The sequence below is a fragment of the Danio rerio genome, chromosome 18, assembly GCF_052040795.2.
Source record: "Danio rerio strain M-AB ecotype USA chromosome 18, GRCz13ab, whole genome shotgun sequence".
Lineage (NCBI taxonomy): Eukaryota > Metazoa > Chordata > Actinopteri > Cypriniformes > Danionidae > Danio > Danio rerio.
In genome coordinates, this window is record NC_141038.1 from 13,308,554 (window position 1) to 13,318,163 (window position 9,610).

General features: G+C 34.2%; 1 long non-coding RNA gene across 1 annotated transcript in view; it reads right to left on the reverse strand.

The window, feature by feature from the left end:
- LOC147839662 (uncharacterized) overlaps window positions 1–9,610 on the reverse strand; it is an 81,602-nt gene that overhangs the window by 20,917 nt on the left and 51,075 nt on the right. The window lies entirely within an intron of this gene.

Genomic DNA, 9,610 nt, shown 5'->3' on the forward strand with positions numbered 1-9,610 from the left:
AAGCAATAAGGTGGGTCAATAATGTTTAATTTGTAGCACAGACTGAACATTTGGTTTCTTAAGATCTTGATATATCATTGGAAGCCATTGATGTTAATTTTATTTTCCCTGTATTTGTTTTCCTGACACTCAATGCACCACGGTTTCAGCTAAAAATCTTCTTTTATGAAGAAAAATGTCAATGAAAGTTGCTAAAGTAAAAAAAAAAAACAATTAAAGTGACCTAAATTTTTTTGCCTGGGAATGAGTAAATTAAAATTAAATTTTAATTTTTATGTGAACTATCCCTTTAATGCCAAACATGTGCAGTTGGAATTATTGGACTCATCCATATGAAAATAAACACACTTAAAGGTCTTAGTTTTACTTGTTTTGGACGACGTGTTTAACAGACAAGCTCTGACATTTTACTGCTGTTTAACAGCATGTACAGACTGACATTAGCCAAACCTTCCTTACTAAGCACTTGAATAACTTCACATCATTGTCTCTGTTTGGAAATGTGTCAGTATAGTACTGACTGACATAGAGACAATGACAAATGCAGTTTCCTCAATCACTCTCTCCCATGTGATTTTTCTGTGTGTATATATACTGAATGAATATAAATCATTTTTGTCAATCAGTCTGTACAGTATCAAATATGTAAGTAAACAAGGATGTCCAAAAGTTTAGTAGTGCATTTTTCTCTCCCATTATGTTGCTACTATATTATATTGTCATATAATAAAACATTTAATACATTCCATTTTAAGTAAATTGAATATTTCGTGAAAATAAAATAAAACAATATTTAGTCTTTTTATAAAAGTAGATTTTTCTAGTATCAGTTTTTTTTTACTATTTATTTTCTGATCAACCTTTTCTTTTATTCATTCAATTTTTACACAAATAACGAGAGGGGTCTGGATGCAGACCTGGTGCAGTGCAATCTGAACAGCATCTAATGCTTTTTAATGCGCTCACCTAACCCCACCCCTAATCCTACCCCTCACAGTTTCTATCATTGCATCTCTGAAATATGCGGTCTCTGCTTGCATTATCAGGGCTGCATTCAGATACTATTGCAAATATCTTTTTACGTGTTGTATATATTGTAAATACTATATTTTTGCCTACTTACTTTTTCTTTATTTTTAAATGATTCATTGTTTTTGTTCACTTTTGGAAATTATAAATAAAAGCACATTTTTTTGGAATTACTTTGTTTTTCTTTTGCACTCATTCACTGTTTGTATAAATATATTTTAATTAAATAAATGTCAAACCCCACCATCCCCTAGACTAACATCGGGTTTGTAACAACTCAGAAAAAAAATCTTAGAATTTACTCACAGTACACTTGTTCTAAAACTGTTTGAGTTTCTTTCTTCTGTGGAACACAAAAAAAACATTTTCTGAAGAATGTTGGGTGAAAAAAATCAGTCATTGACTTCCATACTATTTTTTTTAATCACAGTATGGACATTATAATAGTAAACAATTAATAGTAAATGGTAAAGATTTTTGTTTTTGGGGTGAACCATCCATTTAAATAAACACATTGAATTACTGTGTGTTATTCAAAGCACTTCAGGGGCCCTGTAAAAGTATATGGTGCACTATTCCTTTAACACTCTCCTTTAACATTCTAGTTGCTGAGAAGTTTATACCTATTTACTGTGACAACTTCTCTATGTAACAAAACGAGCCCCGGTTTCCCTTAGTGCATTATCAGTCACAACAGAAATAGCAAAAAAGCCTTTATTTCCTCACTGAGAATGAAGTTATCTCTCCTGCACTCTTTTGCAAGGCAGCAAAAGGAAAGCTTGTCCGCCTCCTGACAGTTTTCCCCCAGAGACGGAACAACAGCTGACAGTTAATGACCCAGTTATGCAAATGCAATCCTACAGCAGTGTGTTTTTTCCAAGTCGCGAGCATCCCGAGGAACACTGCCACTGCTACCTCCACTTGAGCTGAAGGCACGCTGAAATGCATGCTTGCCTGGGAGAATGCATTTAATGAGCATAAAAATGAATGAGATATGATGGGAACCAGAAGTGACAACATCCCTTTTTGCATTGAGCAAGTTTAAATTTAGATTTGCTTCACTTTAATTCCAGTTGACTTGCTCTATATAGATTTCCATTGATGTTATTTACAAAGTAACGACAATCTCAGCATACTGTAGTTTGTGTCATAATGAAATCATAAATCATAATGAATTGTGTAGTACACTGAAAATAATTGTCATGTATATGTTCAAGAAATTCTGTCTATGTGTATTTGTGTACAAAAACAGAAATTTGTATAATGGCATGGGTATGACCTAGGTATTACAACACCAAAGTATTTTATGAGGATTCATCATGTCCTTATATCATTCCTTATGTCCTGGCCATTCAAAATGCTTAGAAATCATACTTAATGGGGTCTTTTGACATCCTGTGAAGGCTGGGTTTAGGTTTAAGGGTGGGGTAGGACACATAATAAGCAGTGCAATCACTACCAGATTGCTGTTGTGTTTGCGATGAAGAAAAATGCTGAACACATCTGCCAACACAGCACACATTCCTGATATGCAAGTCTCACCTCACATGCAATACAGTACAATTATATGGTATAAATACAGCACTACAACATATAAAAGAGAGAGATGGACTTAGAAAATCACCAGTTTAATAATGATATGATCAGCTGTAGTTAGAAATTATGCCGTTTTAGCTTCTAAAGGCTTATTATGCAGTCTCTGTTGCCATCTTATGAATGGATGACGACTTTGGTCTGCTCATGATAGGCTAATGGGTGTCTCAGAAAATTTAATATAGGCACTATCAATATAAAAAAATGTATAATTGCAATCTAAACAAATACATTCTCGATTAAAAAAGCCTCAAAAGTTCATTGTGTTTTCCAACAGCAGCAATATTTGTCAAACGAGAGTCGTTACTGACAGAATTTTGCATGGCTATCAACCAATAATATTCAAGAACCAGACAGAACTGTTGTAAAAATATCAATATATAGCAAGTTAAGCAAGGAAACTAAAAATTTTTACTTTATTAAACAGTATAGACATTAAAAACCACAAATCACAAGCAAACCTTACACATTTGTACAGAAATTACATTTAAGTGAAAATAAACAAAAATATTTATTAATAAAAAGAACAATTTAAAACTTATAGCATTAAAATATACTAACAATTTTAGAGTGAAAATAGATTCTGAAACCCTGTTCTTCACTATACTCCGGTCTTTATTCATGATTTAATAAAAAATCTTTTTGTGGGACGTAAACAGTAAAATCTTTATAGCTTATTTTGTCCTAACAGAATAGAGTTTGGAAGTCAGATGAATGCAGTTTTGTTTTGGACCCTATTGACTTCTACTAAACAGCATGACTAAAAACAGAAACAAAGACAGTCGTAGATTTGTAAGATCACAAGGGTGAATGAAAAAATTGTCTGTTTTGGGCTGAGCTATCTCTTCAGGTAAAAACGTAATTCTCAAAAAAAGTAAAAGTAAAAACAATTGCTATAAGTGTTTGACTGACGTCCCTTTCTAACACAGAGCACTTCACACCATTCCATGGTGACAGATCACCGTTTAATGAATTTTAGAGTGCTATTGTGTTTCCTCGGGTTTCCACAGCAGTGGTCTCTCAGTCAAGCTGAGATAGAGATACATGTTTTCATTGGCTCCGTCGTCGGCCACTCTCTTCGACAGCAGATAGTTTCCATTTAATTCTGCACAGCGCTTGTGTTTCCTGATTTTGCCCCTCAACGAAATGCATTAGCACAGCATGTCAAATGCCAATCGCAACATGCTGTTTCACCCTGTAAAAGACATTTCTTAAAGACTAACTCATTATGCCAAGTCTGGACGTTCAGACTAATAATGAAGTGTTTGCAGTGTTTTTTTGTTTTTTTTACTGATAAAGAGATTACAATTTACTTGAAGGAGGTGTTCATAGGACTGTCATGACACCTTTATAGTCATGATGTGACATGTCTTGAAAATAAAAGAGATTTTATGCATGCTTGACAACTATCATTAAGTGTCATGAGCTCAGTTTTGTAATTTTAAGGGTGACATTGTTTGACATGTCTTTGTTATGACAAGTTGACACACAAATACATCATAACTTGTCATGACAACTTTCTTACCAAGGCAAGATAACTTGTCATAAATCTGTCATAAACATGATTGTCATAAGGCTATTACAATTGTGTTATGAATATTATAACAGTATCATTTATAAGTTTTGGCCTTTAATACAGTGGTACAAAATGAATTTGTCAATAAATGTCATTAAATATTAATAACGCAGTTATAAAATGACACTCAAAAAAATTTTTTTTGCTCGTTCAACCTACTTATTTGAAATGAGCTGAAACAACACCGATTTCATTGGGACAACTTTATTTTTTTATGTTCAATCTACATAAATTTAAGTGTTAAGTTAACCTAAACAATTTATGTTGGGATAACATAAATGAATTGTGTGGAACCCTGCATTTTATAGTGTACGTTATAGCCCCCTATATTCTAATCAGCCACCCTAAAACTTGTGCGATTAACTCTTTTGTTTTTCCTTTGATCAGCAAACCACAGCTGTGCAGAGCGAGAGAACAATATATGTGTGTGTGTGTGTGTGTGTTGATAAACTTATAATATCTGCTTGTTTGCAGTTCTTTGCTTTAGATACACTTGTATTACTTGTACCCCAATGTCATGGAGGAGCAATCAAGTTTACTCCGCGTTCAATTCATCATCACAGCTTTTTCCTCCAGCAAAAATGTAGCACATAACATTTCACTATTTTTATTTCCAAATGAACTACCAATATAAACCACATTACAGTATAGGGCATTAACTATACCAGTCATGCACAGAAAGGATTAAACACAGTGACAGAACCTATTAGTCAATGTACTCATTTTAACAGAGTCACTGACGGAGACAAAATAAATATATTTATGCCATTTACTTTAAAAAGTTTTTTATTTATTTAATACATGGAAATAGGAAATGTACTTGAATCTAGAAATGTTTTTTTACTACAGTAATCAATTTTTTAAAGGTAAACAATTGTTATTCCCCTCGATTGACACATTTACTGAGAAATATACAAACAAATATCATTGACACAATTCAAATGGCCTTATGACAATCATGTTTATGACAGATTTATGACAAGTTATATGGTCAAGTTGGTGTAACAAAGGCCGTTTATGATGTATTTCTTTGTCAAGTTGTCATAACAAGTACATCTCAAACAATGTCAACCTTCACATTTAGGCCCAATCCCAATTCTACCCCTTAGCCCCATTTCCCCTTTTGCATATCCAAGTAAAGGGGTAGGGGTGTCCCAATTCTCTTTAGCTTGAAGGCGTAGTGCTAAGAGAAAAGCTATATACCCCTTCAAAGTAAGATTTTTCAGGACCACACTCGAAACCAAGGGCTAAGAAGATTTCCTAGAATACACTAGCCACAGCGGCCTGCTCTTGGAAGTTAGGAGATGCACAAAGTAGTGTTTTTTTTTTGTCATTATTATGAATTTTTACAACAAACAAACATATGTAATAATATATTTATAACGGCATTCACGTTTTATTGGCATGCTTTAAAAAAAAAGGCTAAAATAAAAACCGCTAAACTTTACTATCTATAGTCCCTAATAATAACTCCTGTATAGTAGTCCCACAATATTCTGTCACTAGATGACACTGGAATACCCTGTCAGAGAAGTCTAGTGGCTGGGAATGCCTTTTTACAGTATTTGCTATAATGTTAATGTTGTTTTGTGTGTTTGCAGAGATGAATTGGGCCACGGTGTAAATGCGCAGTACAATCTCATTGCCTCATTATAGCATTATGATAACATGGATATCGTTGCCTTCAGTGATTTCCTGTGGATAAATACCTAAAAATAACACAACTGGAATAGCAGTCGCAATTGTCTGATCTCATATGATGTAAGAGCTCATGATGACATATGATGACTTGTGCAGGTGTTGTAGTGGTGTCCCATTTCTTACGCCCCATTCACACAGGGAGTCAGTGTCAGCGCTTCACTTTGAATTGGTGACGTTAGCCATTGCCGAACTGCATTGTGGATTCGTCGGAGCCGCTTCAATGTGCTAACAGAAGCATCAGCCAATCAGATCATTATATGCAAATACCCCAGCTCAGACTGTAGCCGATGGCTGACTAATTTCATTGGCTGACGCTGTTATGACGATCGTGTCAGCACCAACTTCAGACACGGCCTTTGTCAAGCGTTGATGCTGAAGCCTCCTGTGAATCTGGCGTTAGGGGTAAATTTTGAAGCCCTTCTGCTTCACACTCTGTTTCAAGGGCCAAGGGGAAAGGGTACAAAATTGGCATAACTGAGCTAATTAATTACAGACTCTTAATGGCAGTTGTCATAAATGTGTAAAATCTACTTCATTTTCATGCCATGACTTGTGTTATGATTATAAAGGTTTGTCTTATGAACACCTTCTAGGTTTGTTAGTTTGTTTTTTTATGGGATTGTTGGTGTTGATATAATTCAGACAGCAAATTTTATGTGGTCATTTTCAGCCCATTCGACATTCATCATTTTAATTGATGAGTAAGTGTTTGCACTGACGGTTCCAACTTTTTTTTTTTTGTCTCCTAAAGCTACTTTATTGCTTGACTCTATACCCTTTCCCATGTGCTTTACATCTGTATTGCATTAAGTCTGTATTGTTTTTACTGCAAACTATGAAAGTAGCATACAGTGAAAAGTGGGTATGAGACTTGCCTGTTTTGCCAGTGCATCTAACATTTTATTCAGCCTTTAATTTGTTTGCACAAATTAGCATTTTAATGAAATTGTGCTTTTGGGATCCGAGGATTAATTAAAGTACATGAAGGTCTGTAATTACGTGAGGTTTTCGTGAGTCAAAAGGGTTTCCGCACCTGTTTTTAAATATTCCTAGTATTCCCATAGCTGAAGAATGTTATTTCTGTTCCACTGGCCTCAGATGGCAGCTCAAAGTGTGTGTGTGTGTGTGTGTGTGTGTGTGCGTGTGTGTGTGAGTGTGCGTTTGCGTGTCTGTTCTGTAAGGGTGTTTGCACACCTGGGGATGTTGAAATGCCCACATTTTTTGGAATATGTTTTTGAGACTTTGCCAGAGCTTCAGGTGTGTCTTATCTGTCTGACCACACATTGGTCTTATCCTACCATAACCCTGAACATATGAACTTGGCGCTGCGATTGTTGAATAACAATGAGCTCCACCAATCCAAGTGTTTTGCATTTAAAACACATTTTAATGTATGAAGATTAAGGAATAACTTACTAACGTGTTTGTGTGGGTTTCCTACGGGTGCTCCGATTTCCCCCACAGTCCAAAGACATGAGGTACAGGTGAATTGGGTAATCTAAACTGTCCATAGAGTATGAGTGAGTGAATGTTTGTGTGGATGTTTCCCAGAGATGGGTTGCGGCTGGAAGGGAATCCGCTGTGTAAAAATGTGCTGGATAAGTTGGCTGTTCATTCCACTGTGGCGACCCCAAATTAATAAAGGGACTAAGTCGACAAGAAAATGAATGAATGAATAACCAACCTGTTTATTTCATGTAATAGCTATTGGTTTAAGATTGTAAAACTAATTCTTGTATATTTATCTTATATATTTATTTTATCTTGTATCATTTATTTCCAGTGATGGGAATAACGGTGCTATAAATAAACGGCGATAATAAGAAAAGTGAAAATAAAAATGGATATCAGACCTCATTTTTAGCTAAGTTAAGGGAAATGGCAAAAGTTGGCTAACGTTATGATTCTCAAACACACGTTTTAGATGCCATTTATCAAACTCAAGTTAATAAACCAATTCTTACACTATATTAGACTTGTCAAAATAAAAATTTGGGTACTGAAATAAAAAAAGAACAATTTCCTGCTAACATTTAAGCGCTGTTGAACGCAACACCACTGATTTGCCGTAGTGTTCCCCGGAGCTCAACAGAAATGACTGTGATTGGCCGTGAAGGTCACCAGTTCACTGCACTTTTAAAACATTTTTAAAACAGTTCATTGTTTTCTTAACCTGCAATTGTTACACAAATAAACTTTTAAAATAATTGTGCAGTCAATCAATCAATCAATACATATGTTCTTTAGTTGAAAAAAATATTCTGCAAAAAATATATTGCTCTACTTGTATGAATTGATATATAGTTGTTGAATTTATGTAAGTATTTAAGGCAAGTATAAGTAAGTGTAATTAAACTAAAAAATGAAAAGTAATCCCTTCACTTCATCACCAAAAAAATAATTTAATTACAGTTACTAGTAGCTCCTATGTAACTAATTGCACCCAATACTGATTACTAATGGATTAAAAATATTACATTTAGCTCATTTAACAATTCAGATGGATTCATTTTTGGAGGCACACAATTGATGTCTGTGTATGTTTTTTTTTCTATCTGAAAGAAATATGAAAACATCTGTTATCTTGGTCTTTTTTTGGCATAGTTGAGTTCAGTCTGAAAGATGGGATGCTTATTTGACCAATAAAACAAAAAGAGACTCAGAGTCCTTTCACGCACATCTGTGTTTATCGGCGTCCTGCGAGTCTCTAAGGTCACAGAGTCTGAGCTTTGGGAGAAAATGAAAAGAATGACAGAGACTGATGAGGAAACATGTACAGCACGCAAATGGCCTCTTTCTGGCTCGAAAAAAATTATGATTCTAAACTCTGAAGGCTTTGTAAAATGTTGGGCTTCATCTGTACACAAATAAAACTAAGAGATCCCAGTTTTTTATGTTCTTTACTTTGATTTTTTTAAGTATTTAAGTAGATAGATTGTCCAACAAGAATAGTTTAAATTCTAATTCCTAATTTTGAATTATGAAGATCTCATTAATTCTAAAAAACAAAATCAAGTTCTTTAATTATTCTGTTATCCCTTTTGATGTCTAATGTGTGTATGAGTGGTTGACAAAAACGTTTTTTCTTTTCTTGTAACACACTTTTTTTTAAATGAATAAATACTAGATATAAATATATTTATCGAGTTTGAAGTCTGATGTTTGAAAAAATATAAGCGGTCACAAACTATACATTTATTCAAAGCTTTGCATTTATTTCTTTATTTATTAATTTATAATAAACGTATGCAAACGCATGAAGGGCGTGTCAGAATCCACTTTTGCTATTTTTAGGACAGAAAAATCCACTTTTCGCCGCAGCGCATGGTCTAACAGGGTTGAGCTTATTCTCTTAATGAGTTATATTTGTGTTTTGAGAATAAACCATTCAGAGATTACATGGTGGACTTTGTAAGTGGAAAAACTAAATGCTTCACTAGAGAGGAAACAGTTAAACAGAGCATCTACAGTGCGAGAATGAGAGATGAGCCTCCTCATTCTTTACTTTCACCTTTCACTCTCGTGGATAAGGAAACTTGTTGTACGCACAGACATCCAATAGCCTATAAATAATTAATTTTGCTTGTTAAGGGCAAAGATTTGTTTCAAAACTATTTCTAAATTCAATTCAAAAATTTAGATTTCCAGCAAACGAATGAATGAACAATAATTATGAAGTGTTGTAAAAAAAAATGAGTTATATCCAAATAC